We start from the raw sequence: 8,974 nt of genomic DNA on the forward strand, positions 1-8,974 counted from the left end.
TATACCAAATAGTTACTTAAAGAGCCACGTTTTGTCAAAAGTGTTGGCATTTTGTTTCTTTTTTTTAATTTCGAGAGAATTGTCTATCTTTTTTAGTTTTCTTATTAATAACGTGTTTTAAAAAGAACACTAATGCATTTTCGACACATACAATGCGCATGAATTTCCATGAACTACTTTGCTGCGCATTGAAGAAACAGGGATTGAATATATAACGCCTGTTGCAAAATTCAAGGCAGCAAAATTTGGTCGCTCTCTGACGCTTTGCCGACATTAAAAGCATGAGAGAGAGAGAGAGAGAGAGAGAGAGAGAGAGAGAGAGAGAGAGAGAGAGAGAGATTGATTTATTTCAGTCTTTACTACACAATATGCATAAAGACACACCAAAAGAGCCCGGCTTTCAGTACTTCAGTACTTTGATTAACATTGGCAGTGGCCCATATTTACAGTATCACGACACATCATTCTAGATCGATGTGTTTTAAATTATTGTCAATTTACTGTACAGAATACCACCATTTGATTTTTATTCTGGTCGGGCTGTGACCCGTTTCTCTGTTGAGGACCAATGACTGATTACATAAATGAAGTCGCGAATCTGGAATATTATCAGTACAACAAGCAACAAGCAGGGCCACCATGTGAGCTTAATAAGTGTAAAAGATCAATGCCCAAGTCGTTTAAATAGTTATGGATGCTAGCTACGGAGGTAGTTCATGTAATGATGTACACTCTAACATAAACTCACAATCCCTTTCTAAGTAATTAGAGACGAAACATGGTAAATGCATTTCCATGCGTTTTTCAAAATGATGCTTTTTACTTGTTGATCGGGTTAACTTTCAATGACGCCATCAGTGATTTCAGGAGTGGAGTTTTGCAACAGCTAAAGGTAGGAGATCTGGTATAAGAAGATACGGTTATTAAACTAACTGGTGTTTCGTTGAACATTCCACATTATATGTTGTACAAAACACATTTTAAAAGGATATGAAAAGCCAGGATTGGTAAAGAGAAAGCAATATCATTCCCAACTAAGTATGAATTAAATATTTAAACTTTTAAACCTTATAAATGCCCATTTCATTATGACCCTGTTTCCAACGCTCTTACTGATCTTGCCCGTCACACATCAAGCTTGATTTTCTTTACCTTTGGTCAAATTTGGACACAGACGCACATACAGTACCACCTTAGAGTAAAAACAATGCAATAACAAAACCCATGCTGCAAGATCTAAGTCACAGCCGTAATTGTAAAAAAAAACTAGCCTAAAACATAGTCTCTTTTTAAAATGAATTTGGAGCTGCATGCCATCTTGATTGTATGGATCAATTTAACCATTTTAAATGTTTTCATCCTAATTTCCTAAAGTAAGTACAACTGAAGTTTAAACAATCTCAATAATCATGAAAAAATAGTAAGATAATTAGACAAAATGCTACTGGTGTTACGAATTAATAATTATTAATTAATAATCAAAAAACAAAAACAACCACAAACTATTTTGAATATCCGTTTAGTATTTTTAGACATGCTTAGGAATCAGGCTAATAGTTTTTTTTTATATCGAACTTAATCTAATACTTCAACAGAGACCAATTTGGTTATGGGTATTGAAATTAAAGGCAAAACGCCATAAACGATGAATAGGAGATCAAATTTTATGTCATATAATAAGAAAGCCATTATTCCAATAGTTTAATTGAAAAGATATTGAGTTTTTATGCATTTATGGACCCTTTAATTTCTTCGTAGACATCGACCGCGATATCTCCCCTACAATGAATGCACCCTTCAACTTTTATATGTAACCACCATTCGCTATAAATCTCCTGAAATTAATGCACCAAGTCTTTACATTTATATAACGAAATTAAATCCCACGGCCATAAATAAAATTCGATATCGATTATTGGAAATTGGAACTGGCTCCCTCGTTCTTCTTATTATGATTCATTAATGCATATTTTTTTTCGTTGCTAGTAGAACGAGTATAAGGTCGTATACGCTTATAAATATTTACATTTTATCGTTGGTAGCAGTAAGAGTATATATTCATATATGTTGATATATATTTAAAATATATACTTAATATGGATTTTTTTAAAATTCTAATTGGGATTTCACAGAGAAGGTAGGTGAAACACATAACAATTATTTCTTGGTTTAAACCCCTAAATTTGGGACATCGCTTTTTTAAATATCATCAGATATCCATTACATGAAAATAGTCAGATATTTATATGGTGCAGAGTAGACACTGTGGTTTTAATTATTTTCGTGGGCTTCAATTTTGGTAAATTAAATGAAAAATCTTAAAGTTTCGGGGTTTTAATAACTATATTCTTGGTTAATGTTCATAATAATAATCTATTGTTAACATCCCTTAATTTAAACTTTTATTTTTTTTCACTATCCTGAAAACCGACGTATCCACGAAAATACATGCCCACGATTAAGCAAAAAAAACCCCAATCCATCAGGTCAAGGGCTCTACGTTGGAGCTTATATGGGCGTTTAGTGAAAATGTATTAAATATTTTAAAAAATATTCTTCTCTACTCCCATCAATGTGGATAAAAATCTGGTTGCATGATTATGAGGTCCATGAAGCTCTCTACCAAAATTGTGAAATTCATAGCCTCTGGGCCTGGGGTTCAGGCCCATGGGTTAGGCCAAAATTATCATATAGTGAAAACAAATTATTTCTTACAAAAATCTCCTTCTTTATTCCCATAAATTTTTTAAAAAATTTAGATGCATGGTTATGATATCCATGAAGCCCTCTTTCAAAATTGTGAAATTCAAGGCCCCTGGGTTAGGGGTTTAGGATCTAGAGCAGGGCCATTATGTACATATAGAGAAAATGTATTAAGTTTTAAAATAATCTTCTCTACTCGGCACAAGTGGGAAAAAAACTAAATGCCTAATTTTGAAGTCCATGAAGCCCTCTGCCTAAACTGTAAATTCATAGCCCATGGGCAAGGGGTTCAGACCCTAGGGTGGGGCCAAAATGACCATATATAGTGAAAATGTATAAAATTTTCTTTTCTACTTTGATATATGTTTGAGAATGCTGAATGCATTATTGGGGTTTTTTTTTCAGAAAGCCCTCTACCTAAATTGTAATATATTGTGACTCTTGGTCAGGGGTTTAGACCCTTTGGTTAGCGCCAATATAGCAACAAAGTGAAAATTATGAAAATTTTAAACATATTTTTCTGTACTTTCACTGTTGTTGGAGATAAACTAAATGCATTGTTATTATGTCCATAATGTCCTCTTTTTAAAAAGAGAATTTCACTGCCCATGGGGAAGAGGTTGAGAGTTTTTTTTTGTGGGGAGGGGGACTAATGTGGCTTTATAATGAACATATATTTTTTAGGTCAGTTCAAACACTCGGGTACTAACTTATTGCCATTGGTCGTACGTGGACTGTAAACTGTTTACAGTTGTTAACATAAAAACTTCAAAGAAAACCTGTCACTTGGCCACATTAAATTAAGATATGTTCTATTTCAGGAAATATACTTTATTTTCATGTGCGTTTAATGCTTGTTTGCATTTTCAAAGAAACTGAATACTGATTGACTATTACAGACCATCAGGTCTCATTTTAACCAAATTTTACAATTTTTGGTCCTGGAGCTTGGGTGTAGATAATCTGATAATTTTCTGACTCTTGCCTCCTCTGCCCTCGCCTAATTTATGAATTGGTGTTTGCAAACGTCAATTAAGAAAAGAGGGTTCTTGTCAGAGGAAAATTTGGATTAAGGTTTAGACCCAAAACTGAAATTTAAAATGCAAACATGAGACTTCCTACTAGATCTACTCAAGTGCAATGGTACTCAGGTGACCGTCAAGCCTGTTGGCCTCTTGTTCTAGATCTATCATCTATTTAATGCGCAGTGTCTGTGTATTGACTGCGCATGACAGAAAACGGATGGCAAATTTACTTTTATTGTTTATATAGCTTATCTATCGCAAAAAATAAAATTGAGAGAATTCTTATATTTATTTTCAAAGAATTTTCGATGCTTTTCTTACTCGGGAATAACAAATAATTCTAAAGAAAAAAATTCAAATCTGAATACTCTTCGTTTGTTTTTAAATTCGAATCTTGTTCACAATATTGAATTTTTCAAAAATTTTACATAACATACTTAGTAGTATGTTGAGATCTTGTTAATCTGTTTGTTTAAAAAAATCTGGGTATTAATTTAAATTACTTTCGTATCTGAACTGTTTTTAATTTTCCTTTCCGCCATCTTTATTAGAAATGGCGGAGAAATTCATCAAGCAAAGTACTTATCTCGATCTGTAAACAATATCATGAAGGTTGTATTTATATATTGATAAATAATTATTGCTATGAAATCTTTATCATTTATTGTAGTTAACGTCCAAAAAGATCAAGAAAAAGAATGTAAGGGCCTTCAATATTTCGCCATGTGCCGACTGTGTAAAGGAAGCTATCGTTCGTGTGTTTTCCTACCATGTTGTCACATTTTGTTTTGTTGGAACTGTGGACAACATTTCATAAGCTGCGATGAGTGTCAATCGGTGGTGAACAAGCGGATGCATGTGGCAATGGGAAGGTCCTCGCCAAATTAACTCTTTTATGAAGAAAGCTTACATAGGCATTGCCTTCTGCCTTATGCATTTATGTAAATAAATATTTGCATAATAAACTCTATATGTATCGTATCCTTGAAAATCATATGCTAAACAACTTTCAACAAAAACAGATCATCTTTCCTCATAAGTTCTAAGTTCCAGGTTGTCATTACGATATCAAATGATTCTATGGACGAATATGTATAAACATGATAAATGTATGAAAAAAAAAAATTAACCTACAATAATGTTATATTTGGAGATACATTGTAGTTTTGTGCATTGTATAATCATGAAATAAAGCGAACAATAAAAACAAAACAAAAACATTGCTATATTATGTTTGAAAATTAATTCATAGTGGATCCTTGAAACAATAAGTAATTTGTTCTAAACAATGTTTATTTCACATAACATTTATATATATATATATATATATATATATATATATATATATATATATATATATATATATATATATATATATATATATATATATATATATATATATATATATGTAACCCTTGAATATGTGCAATGCATGGAAAATATTGATTTCAACTGGTGAATGCGTACCGAAATCTACAAACAGTGCCATTGTAATATAGTGGGATTGTGCTGATTAAAAATATCAGTACATGTATATGCGAAATTGTGTGTTCAAAATGATTTTAAAACCAAATGGCATCCAATATATTTCAAGTGTTTTTAATCTATTTTGAAGAAAATAATTTTTTCCTCAAATATCATGCTTTGTTTAAAAATTGAAGGTAAAAATTAAACAAAAACGTGACTAGTAATTATTAACTAGTAAATACTATTAGATAGCATAATATTGAAAACATTTGCATGCTAAAATAACCATTATAAGTACAAAACAAGAAGCCGATGGGCCTCATCGCTCACCTGAGCAATAATAGGCATGACAAAAATGAAGTCATAATACAAAAATTCATAATATTATATACGTAATGTACATGTATATTACATAACTTAATACAATGTAGAATAATACATGTAGATCCTGTATAAATAAAAAACAATATTCCCCCTGGATATTCTTATGTTTATAATAAAGTCCCTTTTCTAACAGGATGATTTTATAATCATATCACGTTGTGCATCAGAATTCTCAGACACATCCAAAACAATTGTTTATATATGGGATATAAACCTAAATCAACGATGTGCCCCACCTGGGGCTCAAGAAACGTCCAGGGGCCAAAGTCTAAACAATTTTAAAGAATCAGCAAAATGTAAAATTTTTGCATAGAAGTAAAACCATATATTATAACATTTCAGTTTTTGTGAATAATTAAAATGTCATCTTTTGTAAAATTGGATCCTCAGTGTGGCACCACCCTGCTCCTCAAGAATTTAATTATAACGAATTTAAATCTACATTCTCTGAGATTGCTCTCACTTATGTTACAACTTTTCTTGGGAAATGTTTTTAGAAGAAATATAAATTTTTCTCTATATATTCATATGTAAAAAGTCCCCCTCCCGTTGTGACACTCACCCTATCCCCAGGGATCATTATTTGAACACACTGGAATCCATCCTTCCTGAGGTTGCTTCCACACAAGTTTCAGCTTTTCTTGCCAATTGATTTCTGAGAGGAAGATTGTTCTCTATACATTCCATGAAAAATTCACCCCCCCCCCCCATTGTGGCCCCACCATTAGCCCCAGGGATCAGGATTTGAACAAACTTGAATCTACGCTACCTAAGGATGCCTCCATACTACTTTCAGCTTTTTTGACTAATTGATTTTTGAGATTAAGGTTTCAAAAGATTTACTCTATACTTTCCTATGTTAAAACTCGATCCCCCATTGTGGCCCCATCCTACTTTGAATCTACACTTTCTGTGGATGCTTCCATTTAAATTTTAGCTTTCCTGGCTGGTTAGTTTGTGACAAGATGTTTAGAGATTTACTCTATCTTTTCCTATGTAGAAATTAAGAAATTCGACCCCCAAACGTGGCCCCACCCTACCCCCAGGGGTCATAATTTTCACAACTTTGAATTTGCCCTGCCTGACGATGCTACCAAATAAGTTTCAGCATACCTGGACGATTGGTTCTTAAAAAGAAGATTTTTCTGGGGAAATAAATTGGCATGTGATAATTTAGAATACATGGGTTTCTAATCGGTTTTTTTTTTTCAATTCTAATTTTAAAAGCAATACTGTAGTTTATGTTTACTGGTTTCTTTCCCTACCTGACGATGCTACCAAATAAGTTTCAGCATACCTGGACGATTGGTTCTTAAAAAGAAGATTTTTCTGGGGAAATAAATTGGCATGTGATAATTTAGAATACATGGGTTTCTAATCGGTTTTTTTTTTCAATTCTAATTTTAAAAGCAATACTGTAGTTTATGTTTACTGGTTTCTTTCTATGACAGTTTTCCGATATGAAAAAAAAATAAAAAACAATTTTTTGATAGAGTTAATCATTTAATTACATCGTATGCTCATTCTCTGGATTTTTCATAATCATGAAATGAAAATTCGAAGGGGAAGGAATATGAAGAGAAAAAAAACGATGATAAGGAAATATGAAGTTTTATTGCCCTGGCACGTAATTGTCTAGAATCATTCAGGTGTCACGTTATATAGAATAATCATATTGAGGTATAATTATATACATTTATTGCATTCATTTTCCCCGAGGGCAACACCCGAGGGAAATATGATTTTTTTTCTGGGGGATTAAATCTTCATATTTCCCGAACGTTCATGCAATATATTGTATATTATACCGAACGACAGGTGATAGTATATAAATAGTGCCTGTTTGGGAGGGTAACAGTTGAAATTGACACCCCGAGAAAACCATTGTCAACCGACGCGAAGCGGAGGTTGACAATGGTTTTCGAGGGTTGTCAATTTCAACTGTTATCCTCCCAAACAGGCACTATTTATTTTGTTATACTGAATGTCTTAATTTAAAAGAAAACATCACTGCTTTTAGATAGGAATAACGTGAATTCTAAGGCGAACCGTACGTGCACGATTTTCGCGCATGTAGCAATTCGTATTGTTATACTTTCATGTTAAAAACTGAAATCTGATTGGTTAGACGCAGTTCATAATCTGTTTTGTTATACTTTCATGTTAAATACTGAAATCTGATTGGTTTAGACGCAGTTCATAATCTGTTCTATTACCCTCAGCGTTAGCAACGCGATTCAATTATATAGTTAAATCAACCACGCAAGTTTGAAATAGTACTAATATCTATTAAACATGTGACCTGTACCAAAATACTAAACCTCCTCCTGCATCTGAAACCTATGACTCAGATTCAGCATCCATGCCTGTGGAGTGCACCAGAATCACAAGATGCATTATCTATTAAAATTTGATAAAGACTGAACCAAGAATAACTATTTGTCTATCAAAGCACAGACACCTGAATTTTTATCAATCAGTCGTTTAAATGAGTCATATATCGAAAAATTCTACCCCTACTATATATAAATACAGTATTTATATATAGTAGGGGTAGAATTTATCATTAAGTGACTGATTGATAAAAATTCAGGTGCCTGTGATCAAAGGGAAACTGCTCTTATAACTTCAACTAGCTCAAAATCCTTAACCTCATCCAATATCCGAAACCTATGGCTCAGATTCAGCATTCAAGCCTGTCAAGTGCTTAAGAATTATAAGACGCATCATCCTTGCAAGTCTGGTGAATTAAAGACCAGTTATACCCAAGATATATTTATCAAGCTCCAAAATCTTGACCTCAAGCATCCAAAATCTTTGGCTCAGATTCAGCATCCAAGCCTGTCATGTGCATCAGTATCATAAGACTCACCATCCTTGCAAGTTTGGTGAAGCAAAGAATAGTAGTAATTTAGAAATACTAGTAGCTATCAAGGGGCACCTGCTCGAAAAACTTTAACCTCCTCCAGCATCCGAGATTCATTGCCATGATTCAGCATCCAATCCAAGTCTTTCAAGTCCATAAGTAGGTCCAGATGCATCATACATGCAAGTTTGGTGAAGATAGGACAAGTAATAATTTAGATACAGGATCTGCACCAATACCTTTAACCAGGTCCGGACGCCAACACAGAGGTATAGCAGAAGCTCCCCCCAACTTCGTCTCGGTGAGCTAAAAACAATCACAATCTATTAGCACTAAACAGGGGATGTCATTCTTCTTCAGCCTCATTTTAAAAATATCAAAATCACGCTAGATTTTCCATTATTCATAGTATAAAAAGGGGCTGCAGACCATGGAACGTATCCTTTCTTGTTGCAATTAAGTTCCTTGAAATTGTGCAAACCTAAAGAATGCATCCAATAACATCCTAGATAATCAATCAACAAACATC

The 8,974-nt window shown here is 33.2% G+C and overlaps 1 long non-coding RNA gene across 1 annotated transcript; it reads left to right on the forward strand.

Moving 5' to 3' along the window:
- Nucleotides 1-1,892: 1,892 nt before the first annotated feature.
- Nucleotides 1,893-4,948, forward strand: LOC109621170 (uncharacterized). The gene is made up of 2 exons (XR_002201741.3): nucleotides 1,893-2,137; nucleotides 4,399-4,948. It is a non-coding gene; the product is annotated as an uncharacterized lncRNA (long non-coding RNA).
- The last annotated feature ends 4,026 nt before the right edge of the window (nucleotides 4,949-8,974 follow it).

This window comes from Magallana gigas, chromosome 2 (assembly GCF_963853765.1).
Source record: "Magallana gigas chromosome 2, xbMagGiga1.1, whole genome shotgun sequence".
Lineage (NCBI taxonomy): Eukaryota > Metazoa > Mollusca > Bivalvia > Ostreida > Ostreidae > Magallana > Magallana gigas.